Genomic DNA, 16221 nt, shown 5'->3' on the forward strand with positions numbered 1-16221 from the left:
TTTTTTTTCAGAGTGGATTTTCTTTTTAAATTAGAGCTTTGAACGCAAAAGTAATTGTCCCATGAGAGGCGGCTTCATCACGCGTGTGTTACTGCTGGCGCGGTGCCCCCTGTTCTTCCTAGCGTTGCTCTGTGAAACAGAAGGGTATAATCTCCTCTTGGCACCTCTGTCTGCTGGGCACATGGGAAGGCGCTACAGCATTGTGCTACAGAGTGTTTTATATGGATGGTTATAATGTATGTATATAACACAATGTCACATAATGGATCCGTAATGGACAAGTAGCATTTTTCTTACACCAGTCTAGTAGAGCGTCATACTGCAGTACCACCCATGACCTGTGGACAGCTGTGGCGCTCTTTTTGAGAAGAAATAACAAAATGCAGACCATGTTTTTCTAATTCCGGTTACCCAAGAACAAGATGTAACCAGATCTCTTCCGATGGCTGCATGTTCCTGCAGGTGATTTCATGTGTCTGATCAGTTCCAGAGGAGGTATGCGATGTAATGGGGAGCGCCATAAAAATGTCAGCCTTGAAATCTGCAAATATTTTATAGGCCGTACATCATTCTGCAGATAAGTTCAGAAGATGCAGGTGGAAAGTAGAGAAGGAAATTCTAAAACTTCTCGTGAAGTATAAAATGTAGGACACTGTGATGAACGCCCTGAAATAATCACATTGCATGGTGAAGCGTCAAGAATTGCGATCATTTTCCTCATTATGCCACCTTCATGACATGTGGGTGTAAAAGGGGGCGTGACCAGGGGGTGGAGTGTGCCGACACAACTAGGTGTTCCTGCGCACTCTCTATAGCCTACAATGTTTCAAGTCTGGTAATGGTGGAGCTTTACGCCAAGAATTGTTCTTCGCACAGTCACCCTACCAAGCCGGAGCAGCGGTGTTTCATCATATACCGGCATATGATTAATCTCCAATGATTGTGGGCTGTTATGTGCCCATCAGTGTCTCAAAGTTGTTTTTGTCAAGTTTTATCGTTATCTGATTGGTGAAGATCTGACCACTGGGACGAGAACGGGAGTCCTGTTCTTACTAATGCATTCAGGTTGAGCATGCATCCTGCCGCTCCATTCAATACTACGGGAGTGTCTGAAATTGCCAAGTAGAGTGTTGGGTATCTCCTCCACTCGCATGATCCATTGATGCACGTCCCATCCTCTGTGCTGTGGTCAATACGTGAAATCTGGCCAACGCGTGGTCCATGGTTTATGGATCGACTGAGGTTGTGTGTTGGAGATTAGTTGAGCTAGGTGTTTGGATTTTTTTTTGCCCTCTTGTAGACTTTGGATAGAGCTGCTGGACTTGTGGGCAACCTGCTGCTTCATTCATTTACGAGAATGGGTCTGACCTTCCCGAGATCGGTGGGTGTTTCTCTAATCATATGGTTAACTTCTATCCCAACAGAAATGAGAGTTGGAAGGACACCTGTGAATATGCCACACAATCAGTGTTTTTGTGTGTGTTTGTTTTTTAAAAAAAAAAGTTTTTAATTGAACATTTTCTGATGGAATGTAATCCTCCCATATCTAGACTTCTGTCGTGGGAGTTGTAGTTCTTCGGAGAAGGAAGGCCCTCAAAGCTTTGCAGTCTGACGAGCTCACCCGAGACTAGTGGAAGAACAGACGGAGCAGTGATGAAGTATAATAGGATACAGATAAGTGTGTGCCCGCATAAAACCCAAATCTGCAGCCGTAGCCAGAGAACGGCGCACTGTCTCACAAATTAATTTAAGGCAAAATTCAATTAGGAACCAGCTGTGAAATATGCTCCATACAAGATCTCTTTGTTTCTTCAAAGTTCACATCTGAACGTTGCGTCCCCGAGCGAGTTTCTGCCGCCTGTTAACTCTTCTCGTACAGGTTATCCCATTCACTGATGTATAAATGGATTCTGACCGGGCTTCTTACCTCTTTGGTTTGTGTCTGCTCCACATGACCAAATTTGGTTGCTCCCCTTTGGACAACAGTTGACTTTCGGGGGTGTGCCGGACACTGGAGACTGGGTGAAGATGGTCTCTTGGTGCCGCTTAGTGTTGTACGTTGGTGCTATATTAGAGACAACAACCCCCTTTAAATGCTGCAGATAAGACAAACCATGGAAGATTCCATCCCACCGTGAATTCACCAAGGTTGGCCCCAGAATAAACTTTGCCCATTTCTGAAGGTTGGCTTATTATCATGGTCTACTGGTCAGTCGATTGACCAACCTCTGCTTTTTTGTGGCGATGTTCTTCCAATAATCAATAGTCAGAGTGAGATCCCTACTGCAAATGTTTGTATCTTATGTAGCTTAGAAACGTGTGAAAGAGGTTCTTCATCCCAACATCCTGAGGTCTCCAGTCCCACAGTAGATATACATGAAGCAATGTTGGTTTCGGGGGATATTCTGCTATCAGGTTGGCGGGGGTCTCGCCCGAGGCGCCTCCATTGATTAGCTCTTTTGTGGGGATGTGGTCTGTATCACAGTTGGAACCATTCACTAGGCTCATGTCCCCACCAAGCTTATATCGATAGGCCGTCTATATTCTAATTAAGGAAAAATCCCCTTAAGTGCACAGTCTCTGTATACCACAGGTCTGTAAAAAGAAAAATCTATAGGTTGTTATTTTGTGTATTCAGGTCTGTTTTTAATGTGTTGCTGTGGTTACAGACTACAGATAAGCCATGTGTAGTCTGATCCCTGATTTCCACGTGATTAGGAGAATTATTTTTTTTGACATAAAGGGATTGTTCACTTAGTTATCCCTTATCCACAGGATGGTCAGTGGAGCTGTTGGGACCACCAAAGATCACAAAAATTGGGGACTCACGCCCCTGTTGTACCCCAGGTCGTTCATTTGCACTGTGGCTCCGTTCATTATCTATGCCACTGATGGAGATTAGATGAATAGAGAAGCAAGGAGCATATGCGACCGACTGCTCTGGGGCACAATGTGGCTGCCATGAATCCCTTTTCTCAAGATTTGTGGGATCCCACCACCAGCAGGATATCCCCTATCCTGTAAAAAACGAGAAATTTCACTTTGGTGGCAGGACAACCCCTTTTAAGGTGCATGCATCCATTTATCTATTTTAACTAATAACCTTTATCTGTTCACGGCTGACGCTTTGTTACATTGTATCCGTGAAAGTGCTGACTTAAAAGAAACGGAGAGTTGTCTTTAGCTCAACAATTACCTAGAATCCTATAACCCAATTATCCCATCAGCGATGTAAGCAATATTTATGTACAACCTCTGTATGTAATGATCAATTCCTCTATTCGATGACAGCAAGCAGAGATTGTGAAAATGGTGATGAAATGCTTATATTAAAGTATGTTAGACATCAGGACCGCGTTCATCATGTGACGATGTAGCAGTATGTATCCTCCCGGGGAGTCGATGAAGAATCCGGGGATCTGTGAAGTTTCGCCCTGGTATTACACGCCGCTCAGTAGCTTCCACAGTTTCCGTGTTCACGTTTGTCTTTCTGCTCGGCTTGTGAAGGATCTGCATGTTTTTAATTATATTGCATTATGGAAACATGGCCAATAAAAATCTAGGTCACGCGCTTGCAGCCTGCTCAGCGCTCGGAGGGAGGATAGTAAACTGGCGGCTATGCCTGACTGCACCTGATCCGGAACGTTGTAATAGTCGTCGTTGTGTGGAATGCGGCAGATTACACGCTCCCACCGGGCGCCATCCGCCCCACGTCACTTGTCAACACTTCGTCTCTAATGTGAGATCCTGCAGAAGGTCCGGAGTACAAGAAACTTCAGGACTTTGCTTTGTATATATATAATAACTTATACAATGAGCAAAGGAACTTGTCAGGAGGATTTCTTATCTTCTTATCCAGCATCACAATCACATACACTCACCGGCCACTTTATTAGGTACACCTGTCCAACTGCTCGTTAACACTTAATTTCTAATCAGCCAATCACATGGCGGCAACTCAGTGCATTTAGGCATGTAGACATGGTCAAGACAATCTCCTGCAGTTCAAACCGAGCCTCAGTATGGGGAAGAAAGGTGATTTGTGGCCTTTGAACGTGGCATGGTTGTTTGTGCCAGAAGGGCTGGTCTGAGTATTTCAGAAACTGCTGATCTACTGGGATTTTTACGCACAACCATCTCTAGGGTTTACAGAGTGGTCCGAAAAAGAAAAAACATCCAGTGAGCGGCAGTTCTGTGGGCGGAAATGCCTTGTTGATGCCAGAGGTCAGAGGCGAATGGGCAGACTGGTTCGAGCTGATAGAAAGGCAACAGTGACTCAAATCGCCACCCGTTACAACCAAGGTAGGCAGAAGAGCATCTCTGAACGCACAGTACGTCCAACTTTGAGGCAGATGGGCTACAGCAGCAGAAGACCACACCGGGTGCCACTCCTTTCAGCTAAGAACAGGAAACTGAGGCTACAATTTGCACAAGCTCATCGAAATTGGACAGTAGAAGATTGGAAAAACGTTGCCTGGTCTGATGAGTCTCGATTTTCTGCTGCGATATTCGGATGGTAGGGTCAGAATTTGGCATCAACAACATGAAAGCATGGATCCATCCTGCCTTGTATCAACGGTTCAGGATGGTGGTGGTGGTGTATTTTCTTGGCACTCTTTGGGCCCCTTGGTACCAATTGAGCATCGTTGCAACGCCACAGCCTACCTGAGTATTGTTGCTGACCATGTCCATCCCTTTATGAGCACAATGTACCCAACATCTGATGGCTACTTTCAGCAGGATAATGCGCCATATCATAAAGCTGGAATCATCTCAGACTGGTTTCTTGAACATGACAATGAGGTCACTGGACACAAATGGCCTCCACAGTCACCAGATCTCAATCCAATAGAGCATCTTTGGGATGTGGTGGAACGGGAGATTCGCATCATGGATGTGCAGCCGACAAATCTGCGGCAACTGTGTGATGCCATCATGTCAATATGGACCAAAATCTCTGAGGAGCTTCCAGCACCTTGTTGAATCTATGCCACGAAGATTTGAGGCAGTTCTGAAGGCAAAAGGGGGTCCAACCTGTTACTAGCATGGTGTACCTAATAAAGTGGCCGGTGAGTGTACATCTATATTCTGCTGTAAATGCTCTATACATTGACCAGTCAAGATGGCGTCGTCTCATCTCATCTCCGCCCCAGTGACTCCTTTGGTTATTTGAACACAGTTTTTAAAGCACATTCTGTGTAATATGGAATCTCCAAGAGTATAGAAGAACGTCGTTACCCTGTCACTGTTGTGGTATACAGTTTGATGGTACTTTGTGGGCTTCATGACGGGTTCCCTTTAAGATGGGTGGAGTGAGTTAGGCTAGTGATTCCTATATTAAAGGGGTTGTACCACATTTTGCTTATTATCCCCTATCCCAGTGATGGCGGACCTTTAAGAGACCGAGTGCCCAAACTGCAACACTTATTTATTACAAAGCGCCAACACATAAATTCTAGCATTAACTTATTCAAATCTTCTTGCTCCGTGCTGCAGCTTTCAGCGGTCCCGAGGACACCAATATCGTTGACAGAAGGAGGGAAAATTCAGATTGCCATTGGAGCTTCCCTTGACAACCCACTAACCAGGAAAAATTGTGCAGCTAAGAGCAGGAGTTTCAATGGCACCAATGATAATCTGTCCATGTCCACACCTTATCTTCCTGCAGTCTCAGGTCTGGGTGTCACGCCCTGAGCCGACAGGAGGATCTCTTAAGTCCTGTCTGGTGAATTCTGTGCTGAGGCAACAGCCCGAGTGCCTACTGAGAGGGCTCAGAGTGCCACCTCTGGCACCCGTGCCATAGGTTCGCCACCACTGCCCTATCCTGTATGCACAGCATAAGGCATTGGTGGCGAACCTATGGCTACGGGTGCCAGAGGCAGCACTCTGAGCCCTTTCTGTGGTCACCAGGGCAATTGCCACAGCACACCAGACAGGACTCAAAGAATCTTAAAGTGATACTTACTTCGCTACTTGGGACTGTAGGAAGAGGGAGAATGAGTAGACGGGTCCGAATTATCTTTGGAAGACCTGCTGGTTCCACGATTCTCTGTGTACAGAGGGACACTGGAAAGCAGCTAGAATAATACAATATTTCCATCCTTCTGTGTTGGTGTCCTCAAGAGGCCAATATGATTGACAGTTGTTGAAAAACAGGGAGAAATATAAAAAGTTACTGCTTTAATTTTTGGTTGGCACCTCTCGATAAATAAGGAGGGGGGGGTTTGGGTTGCAGTTTGGGCACTCGGCCCCTAAAAGGTTCGCCATCACTGGTATAGGGGATAACCACTTAATCCATGTGGAGCTCCTTACGAGGACGGGACTCCCAGCAATCTGGAGAGTGGGGTTCCTGTTCTCACTAATGATTGGAGCAGCAGGTTGAGTATGTTTTTCATCTGTATGTGCAAGAGGAGTCTGGACTGACTTTGTCCAGCAAATCACGTGCCCCCCACCATAAAGCAGGATGCTGGACTTCCTGTGACCTCTTGTGGCCAGTGCTCGATGTGCTCTACCCCAAGTGAAGCAGGACTCTGGACTTCCTGTGACGTCCTGTACCCAGCAGATAATGTGGCCCTTCCCCTCCAGGCAGCAGGACCCGACTTTCTGTGATGTCCTGGATGGGTGTATGGATATCCCACTCTAACCGCTGTGAATATGGAAAATCCCTTTAAACATGAAAAATCTCTAAATCTTCAAAACTGTTTTTATTTTTATTAACTGAAAAGTTTCCTAACAACAATATTCCTTTTGTCTCTTCTCCTAGGTGGCGTGACTGCAGACGGATCTAATGGAGTCCTGGCCACGGGTACGTGATTATCTTATCAAATCCTTCTGATGTGTGTGTAGACTCGGCTCTCCTTACCTTGTCAGGCTGCCAGCTCTGTGTTCACGTTCATTTTCCCATAGGTCATAAGTTTTCTTTACGTTGGCCCTTTAACCTCATTATTAGGCGCTGATATAACACAACGTAGTACAATCTCTCCTTCTGAGCCGCGGCCAATGGCGTATTGTGATCAAAGCCCAAGTAAAATGCAATTAATGGGGTTAATAAACCGGTTTTCTGCCGGATTGAATTTCAGTTCAGTAACCAGCGAGATGATGGCGGGGGATAAGCGCTGCGCTCCTTAAATATTTGGCCAAGTTCTAAAGTATCCGAGAAATAACTTTCAATGCCGGCGTTAAACGTTGTTGGCCGCCGTCCATAATGTGGTAACGTCGCTGAGCCAAGGCCGCGCTGATCTGGGTGATGTGTAGAGTTACGTTGCGCTGCCTCTCCGGTCCGATGCTTCTAGAGATGGGGACATTCACATGAGGACTCTCATTTATTACATTATTTAGCGGAGCTGGGATCGGACAATAAAACGCCTTGCTGAATTGTTGCATTCACCTGAACTTGTATTAAATGTAATGAGGCAAATTTATCAAAAGTGGCTAAAAATTTGACTTGACTGTCTTGTATAGCACCAGATTTATCTGCGAGTCTGCTCCTGGATGATAAATCTGGTGTAGTAGAAGACGGTCTCCTTTTAGAAAAGTTTTGGCTCATATGTACTATTATTTTTTGTAAAAGCCATTCCTACCTTTCCAACACCATTCTCCTTGTGTTGTAATGGTTTTGAGCTTTTTATTCCATAACAGGAGTGTGGCCGATCCCTATATATGGGTGTGGCTTTTAAAAAGACGGCATTCACACCAACCGGCCAGCTGATACACCTGCACCTTCCTTATTATGTGTCAGGAAAGCTCTTTTAAAGGAAACCTACCACTTTAAAATGACCCTTCTGACCCACAAATACCTTAAGCTAGCTCAGGATGAGCTGATGCCGGACCATATTTTCAATTAAACCAGAAACCGCTGTATTTGTAGAAAAATGATTTTCTTGTGGTAGTAAAATCTCTCTTCGGCGCTTCTATAAGCGTCATACAGCGCGCACCCCGGACCCTGCTCCGCGATCACGCTCTCGTCAGCGCCGCTCCCGTCACTAATTTTGCTGTGCCCGAGAGCCGGTGACGTCACCGAGCTCTCGGGCACACTAGCGCATGCGCACCACCTCCTCCTGGCGCGTCGCGGCCGGATCCCATTGCGCATGGGCGAAGTCCCGAAGCCTCGTAGTGGCAGTGGAGGGAGCCCCCCCTTTCGTTGGTGGGAGCTGCGAGCATAGTGTTTTTTTAATGTTCTCTCACCCCCACGGTCTTCTCTCCGAAGCCTCGCGATACTACGAGGCTTCGGGACTTCGCGCATGCGCAATGGGATCCGGCCGCGACGCGCCGGGAGGAGGTGGTGCGCATGCGCTAGTGTGCCCGAGAGCTCGGTGACGTCACCGGCTCTCGGGCACAGCAAAATTAGTGACGGGAGCGGCGCTGACGAGAGCGTGATCGCGGAGCAGGGTCCGGGGTGCGCGCTGTATGACGCTTATAGAAGCGCCGAAGAGAGATTTTACTACCACAAGAAAATCATTTTTCTACAAATACAGCGGTTTCTGGTTTAATTGAAAATATGGTCCGGCATCAGCTCATCCTGAGCTAGCTTAAGGTATTTGTGGGTCAGAAGGGTCATTTTAAAGTGGTAGTTTTCCTTTAAAGGGATTTTCCCACAAAGGAAAGTTGGACTCTATCCACAGAATGGGGCCTTACTTGCTGATCAGTGGGGGTCTCGGTGCTAAGATGGCCACAGATCGCGAAAATGAAAATCGCTCCCTCAGATTAATGAAGCCGCACGTGACAGACATTACTCTCTATGGAGCTGACGGAAATTGGCGAGCGCCGCGCTCACTGATCTCCGTCAGCTCCGTAGAGATAAATGGAGCAAACCGGTCATGAGCGGCCGTCTGAGGAGTGACCAGGGGTCCAAAGGACCCCTCGTTTTTGCGATCTGCAGGGGTCTCTGCACTAGGACGCCCAATGATCATCAAGTAAACTTTCCTTTGTGGGAAAATCCCTTTAAGGCGAACTTCTCATTCAAATTGACCCACCCAAAATAATAACTTCATAAAAAAACTGTAATTAAAAAGCATTGCCTTTATCCCTAAATAGTCCCTTTCTATGGCATATCCTGCATATTAAATTTTACTTACATTACCCTGCGTTCCTTGTTCCTGATTGACAGGTCTCACTGCTAGGACATGCTGCTGTATGGAGTATTTAGGGACTGTCTGCCAATATTCAACATGGTGTGATTTCATGTGATCAGATGTATACGTGAGGTAGATGCTAATGTTACTGGGTAAAGGTGATGAAATCACCCTGATCACATGACTTAAAGTCCTGAATAGTAAGGAGGCATATGTCAGGAGGATTGGATGTGCAGGCCGGCCAAAACAATAACAATGAGTCATTCTCCTCCCTTTAGACCCTGCACAACATATTATTCAGTGAATTGGCTTTGATTGGAGTGTTCCTTTAACAAGGATATCTAGGAGGAGCAGATTTTCACACCGAGTTTTTCATAACAATTTTTTTTAAAACACAGAAAATCTGCCTCCAATTTATTAATGTTACAATAAAGGATCAGGCTCTATCACTGTGATTTCAGCAGTGGCATCGCCTCTGAAGTCTTGGCAGCTACGTCCCATCTCATAGGGCTATTTCTCATGCTTTGCCTTCCATACTAGACATAGTTGTGCTTTTTTGCGGTGGATTATTAGGTGGACTACTGCCCCAGTAAGAACCGCTAGAATGCAATATTTATGTTGTCTAGAGGCCAAAATGGGGTTAAAAGGCTAATGGTTGCCCTAGAAAGTGGTTTTTTTTTTTTTTTACGCACTTGCTTTTGCTTTCATCCATCTCCTCCATTATCTGCTCTGTTTGTTCTTGCCTCTCTATGAAACCTGACGTTCGCCCGCGCCGTACACAAGCCCATTTGAAGTGATCCTTTTCATGTGATCTGCGGCGTTGTCTCCTCCACTTGCAGATGGCGCAGACTGCTGGCAGTGATGCAGACGTAATGCGACAGCCTCTCCTGACATGGCACTGATCTGGCTAATAATGCAGCGCCGGAGGCTTTCTAGCGGATGCAGATGTTACCTCTGGTCTCCCGGCTTCCGAGGAGTCACCTGAATAACGTTCATTGTTGTGTGTGTAACGTTGTATGGAAGAACCTATCCCTCCATCCCCCGCTATAGGAAACAAGGTGGCAGATGGGTCATGAAGATAATATGGCCACGTGCCAATCGCTGAGCTACATTCCTAGAACCTTAGTCCTCATCAATATCTATTGACCTGCCTTATTGCTCCGAGCTAATCTTGGAATCCAGTGTAGCGATGGCCAAAATAAAAGTATATTCACCCTTGTGAAGTTCCACACCACCACACAAGGTCCACTTTATACCATCCTTGCAAACCCTTCCTACCCTTGTCTGGGAGGGGACGGGTTTGGCACCTGAAACTTCCGAACCCGAGATGGATGGTAACTTCTCAACTGATGATTGTACGGAGGCAGTAAATGGTGCTATCAGATCTGGCCGCACCCTATCACGTTTAGACCCCAAATATGGCTTCATGGCCTTGCATCCATGAGCGGTTCTCACGCCTCAGGTCCTAGGACGGTTTGAAACCCAGGCTGGTGTTTGCCCTCTCTTGGTGTTTGAATCTCTTGGAATGTAAGAGTATACAGCTAGGACTTACTGTAACTCCATAACTCCCAAAATTGTGGCCATCTGTCTGTTTACGGGGATTCCCTAGTGGAGCATCTATGGCTTTAAGTCTCCACACGCCTTTAAGGTGGCCTTAATTGGCAATGTCTCTTTAAGGAGAACACCTACTGTCTGACCCTACGGGGATGGTGAGAAGTAGTGGCTGTTTCCCCTGAAAAGACCTTGGTACTAGCTTGGCTGCTAGGGCTCTAAGTTTTGGAGTCTTGGAGTCTTTAAGGCTGGACTGCCACATCGCTGAAACCTCCTGGTCTTCAGCACTGGTTTCATGGTTGGAATTATGGACATGTCTTCCTCTATTGATTGACTGAAGCGTTTTGCATCATGGCAGGAACTTCTGGCTGAGCTGTGTGCGCCCAAAGCCCTGAGGACCTCTGGAACTTAGAACTTGTGCAGGGTTCTTTTTATTTGGTCACCCCGGCTTTAGGTCCTCACAATGAAAGAATCTGACTCCTTACAATCTGCTCGTATCAGCTGATAGCTGTAGGTCTAGGTGTTTGACCTCCCCCCTCTCCAATTAATGACACTTTCTAAGAACCATCCATTCATTGTCAGTCCTGGACAACCTCCAATGGAAGCTGTACATCAGGGGTCTCAAACTCGCGGCCCGCGGGACAATATTTTGCGGCCCCCACCTGCATGGAGAGGGCAGGTCGCGCTGCATGGAGAGGGCTCACGGGCCGAGCCCTCTCCATAGCCGGTAAGTCTTTGCTGCATATTGCAGCAAAGGCTTACCGGTAACACCCGCGATCGGTGCTAGTACCGATCGCGGGTGTTTTCACAGCGCTGGCTGCCGGCAAAGCTGTCGGCAGCCTCAAAAAGATAGCGGCGCGGGGGGCGTGGCCTGATGCCGAACTAGGAGGACGTGCGCCGCGGAGCTCCCGGGACCCGGCACCCTATCACCCTTCCTAGGCAGCCATCCTCCACCTGTACCCCCTCCAGCCTGCTCCCCGGTGCCGCGGGTACCTGCCTCCACACTCCGGTGCCGGTATCGCGGAGGTCTCCGGCTCCGTTCGGTCCCCCCGCACTCCAGCTCCTGCAGCCTCCCACGTGCCCAGCGCGGCGGCGGGACCATAGCCGCCCGACATCGCGGCTGCACACCGGAGCGGTGAGGGAAACCCCCCCCCCGCCTCTGGACATACGGAGCCGCCGACCCACTTGTAGGATCGCGGCAGCGCTCCAGTCAGCCCTGCAGCCTGCCGGAGGCGCCACTATACTGGATTCCCCTGCGCTGCCTGAGGCCTAGGCGCGCAGGGTTAACCTCTCCCTTGCCGGACTGAAGCCAGGAGTAAGGTAGGGAAGTAATTCCCCTGCTGCTGCCCACTTCTCACCTGGGGACCCCAAGCTGTGCAGCCCAGCACTGAGTCCTCCATACTCCCAGTGACCCCCTGCCCGGGTTCTGTTTTATATTAACCCTTGCAGTGCCGCTGCAATTTCCCACGTGGGCCCTGATTCTATTTCTGCTAATTACTGGACGCTAGGCTCCTCGATTGTTTATCACTGGCCCTCTCTGCCCAGACGCCATGGGTAACCGGAGGAAGACGGCTAAATTGCTCAAAGCAGCGTCCGGGGTGTCTGCGCCTCCATCGGATGATGAATCCGTCCATGAAGATCCTCCTTTCCAGTCCCTGGAACCCCTGGATGCGCAGGAATGCTCCACATCCCAAGCCGTTCTAGCACAGATTCAGTCGAACGCTGCCAAAAAGTTGGGGAGATTCTCCCGCACACAGCCCTGCTCTCCTCAGGGGTCCCCAAACTCCTCTCCCTCCCTCTTTGAAGGCTCCCAGAGCCCGCCACAGCTTGTAAGCTATGAAGAGGGCGCTGATCCGCCTGACGTGGCCACTGAACTGGACCGCAAATTTGCAGAGGTGCTGGCGGCCATTAACGGATGCCAATCCAAACTGGTTACCAAGGTGGATGAGCTGCGACAGGACTTTGTTCTTTTAAGACACGATGTCCATAAAGCTAAAGAGCGAATCACCGAAACTGAGCGCAGAATATCTGAGGTGGAAGATGTCCAGAGGCCTATGCCGACACAGATAAGAGAGCTTCAGCGCCAAATGTCTGCATCCATCGACAGAGCGGACGACCTCGAAAACCGCCTGCGACGGAACAACGTCAGAGTGGTTGGCCTCCCTGAAAAAGTAGAAGGGTCTGACCCTGTATCCTTTTTTGAAAATTGGCTCAAAAATTTGCTTCCTGCAGATACCTTCTCCCCGTTCTTCACAGTGGAAAGGGCCCATCGTGTGCCATCCCGCCCTGGCCCCCCAGGGGGCAATCCAAGACCCTTCCTGGCCCGGCTGCTGCACTTTAGGGACAGGGACTCTATCCTCAGGGCTGTCCGTACCAAGGGAGAAATCCTCTATGCCAACAGCAGAGTGTCCTTCTACCCTGATTTCTCTGCATCCGTCAGGAAACAACGCGCACAATTCACTGAGGTCCGTGCCCGTCTCCGTGACAAGGGGTATAAATACTCCATGATGTACCCTTCCAAGCTCCGAATTGTGGACGGACAGAAGACTCGATTCTTCACCTGCCCAACCGAAGCACTTCACTGGGCTGATGCAGCTCCACGGGCTCCCGCTGCAAGGCCCGCACCTCCTGAGTGACTGGACTCATATATCCTTTTATCTGATGAGCTATGACATTGCTGGACTTAGTCCTGTATTGATGCTTAGGGGTCCTAAATCATTGCTCTAATTTTCTAATATTGCTTTACATTGGGGCGCACGCCTCGTATATGGTGCCCCATAACTGATGTGCTATCTCTTTTGGTCAATTTGGCCTGTGCGCCACATATGGCACTTATTTCTCTTTCCCCTCCCCTTCCCCTTCTTTGTACCTACTCCCCCCCCTCCCTTATCCTCTTACCGCTCCCCTCTACATAATACTCTTCCCTTTTCCCCTCCTTTGTTCTCTTTAAACATGGCTGCCTAAATACCTCCTGTTTATATATACTCTGAGGGTTAGGGGTCCCGGGACAAATGGTGTAAGTTTGTCTTGAGTTAGGGACCACTGTTCTATTCTTTGATTGTTATTGGGTCTAGGTCTGCACTACTGCTGTTAGGGTGTTAGACAGGGGGTTTATATTCTTGGGATTGTTAGTACAGTTCTGGTTATATTTGTTATGCTCACTGTTGTCTGTCTGTCTATGTCTTTGTGGTATGAAAGGATGAATGCTTGGTTGCTCACGTCTCCTTCCCCACACCCCTTTCCCTTCCGCTAAGATGTCTTCACTTAAGGTAATGAGTTGGAATGTGAGGGGACTCAACTCCAAATTCAAGAGGGCTCTGATGTTAGACGTCATTAAGCGTCAGGCCCCTCACATTGTATGTATCCAAGAGACACACCTTACGGGTCAGAAGGTCCTCTCTCTGAAGCGGACATGGGTGGCTAGAGGTTATCATTCCTCCTACTCTGTCTACGCCAGGGGAGTATCCATACTCATATCCAAAGCGCTTCCCATAGAGGTCATACAGGTAGCACCGGATCACTTTGGCCGGTACGTAGTCATACATTGTGCCTTGTGGGGCTTTACTTTCACTATAGTGTCGGTCTATGTCCCACCTCCCTTTGATCCAGCTGTATTGCACCTAATCTCCAGTAAACTTGCTTCTATGCCTCCTAGTCCGATCCTCTGCATTGGTGACTTCAATGCAGTCCCTAATCCCTCCCTGGATCGCACAAGCGGCCTAGACACAGGCTCGGTCCGTCTGAATGAGTGGCTCACTTCTCTAGACCTCACCGATGTTTGGCGTAGTAAACATCCTCAAGAGAGAGAATATTCATTCTATTCCTCTGTGCACAAGAGCTTCTCTCGGATTGATCTGGCCTTTGTCTCCCCGGATATGATGCAGCACGTTGATCAAGTATCCTATTGCCCGCGCAGTGCATCAGACCACTCCGCCTTGCTCATCAGTCTCCTTATAGGCCCCCCCAGCGACTCCCGCTTATGGCGCCTGCACCCGGCCTGGCTCCTATCCCCAGCGGTCCAGAGTACTGTTAGGGCAGCGCACAGCGAGTTCTGGGATGTACACTCCACCCATCCTGATCCTCTCCTAGTCTGGGACTCGTACAAGTCCTCAGTGCGGGGAGCATTCATGTCAGGTGTAGCTGGCCATAGGAAGTCATTAAATGCGCAGGAGGAAAGGCTGACCGCCGCTTTGGTGACTGCAGAAAAGGAGTATCTAGAGAAACCTACTCCGGGGAATAAAAAGACTTGGGCTCAGGCGCAGAGGAACCATCTAGCTGTAGTGAAGGAGCGCACCAGCAAGCGCCTGCAAGCCAGGGAAGCGTCCATCTTTGAATTCGGAGATAAAAATGGGAAGCTGCTTGCATATCTCTCGCGGGCTGAACGTCCGTGTGCTTCCGTTCCATCTATCCTTGACAGTAGCGGAGCCTTGAACACAGAACCCCGGGCCATTAACATGGTTTTTCACGAATTCTACTCTTCTCTTTACAGCTCCAGATTGTCCGCCTCTTCCGTCGAGATTTCCAGATTCCTTGACAGTCTTCCACTTTGGAGGCTCACACCGGCACAGTCATCGGAGCTTGATGCCCCGCTCTCGGCGGAGGAGGTGGAACTGGCCATCCAATCGTTGCCCCCCGGTAAGACACCTGGACTTGATGGGCTGGGAGGTGAGTGGTATAGGGATAACTGTGAGACTCTGGTCCCCCATCTCCTTAGCCTGTACTCCGATGCGCTCGACAGCGGTTCCCTCCCTGATTCTATGCGAGAGGCCCTTATTGTAGTTCTTCCCAAGCCTGGTAAGGACCCTCTGCATCCCGACTCATACCGTCCAATTTCCCTCCTAAACTCAGATGTTAAAATACTAGCAAAAATTCTGGCAACAAGGCTTAATAAAGTAATATTATCCTTGGTTCACCCAGACCAGACAGGCTTTATGCCAGGGAGGGGAACTGACATAAATATACAAAGATTACACCTGAATATAGCAGAGGCAGAGAAGTCTTCAGACCCTGGGTTTATATTATCCTTAGATAATTGCAAGGCGTTTGATTCTGTGGAGTGGCCCTATTTGTGGACCCTCTTGCCCAGGCTGGGTATTGGCCCTCGCTTCACAGCACTTGTTAGGTTATTGTATAACGACCCTAGGGCTAGGGTAAGGACCAATCTTAATATCTCACCTACTCTCCCTATGGCCAGGGGCACTAGACAGGGTTGCCCACTATCTCCCCTCCTCTTCGCACTTGCCATTGAGCCCCTTGCTGTGGCGATCCGTCACTCTGATAGCATTAAGGGCATTGCTAGAGGTTCTATCATTGAAAAGGTATCTCTATATGCTGATGATACACTTGTATACCTTGGGGATGTGGGCCCCTCTCTGGAATCCCTTCTGTCCCTGATAGAACGCTATGGGGGGTTCTCAGGTCTCCGGGTTAACTGGGACAAATCGGCCCTCTTTCCCTTATCAGATATAGGGGTACACTCCCTTCCCGTCCCAGTCCAGGTGGTGTCCACCTTTAAATATCTGGGAGTCCAGGTGTCACGCAAGGTCCAGGCATATACGGAGTTAAACATCACACCCCTGATAGCTGCAACGGAATCGCG

The 16221-nt window shown here is 48.6% G+C and overlaps 1 long non-coding RNA gene across 1 annotated transcript in view; it reads left to right on the forward strand.

Annotated features, from left to right (window-relative positions):
- LOC140116786 (uncharacterized) overlaps positions 1–15570 on the forward strand; it is a 40865-nt gene extending 25295 nt beyond the window's left edge. Inside the window, exons 2-3 of the long non-coding RNA XR_011852961.1 lie at positions 6764–6805; positions 15112–15570. This is a non-coding gene — a long non-coding RNA (uncharacterized lncRNA). The remainder of the gene's footprint in view (positions 1–6763; positions 6806–15111) is intronic.
- The last annotated feature ends 651 nt before the right edge of the window (positions 15571–16221 follow it).

This window comes from Engystomops pustulosus, chromosome 2 (genome assembly GCF_040894005.1).
Source record: "Engystomops pustulosus chromosome 2, aEngPut4.maternal, whole genome shotgun sequence".
In the NCBI taxonomy this organism is placed as follows: domain Eukaryota; kingdom Metazoa; phylum Chordata; class Amphibia; order Anura; family Leptodactylidae; genus Engystomops; species Engystomops pustulosus.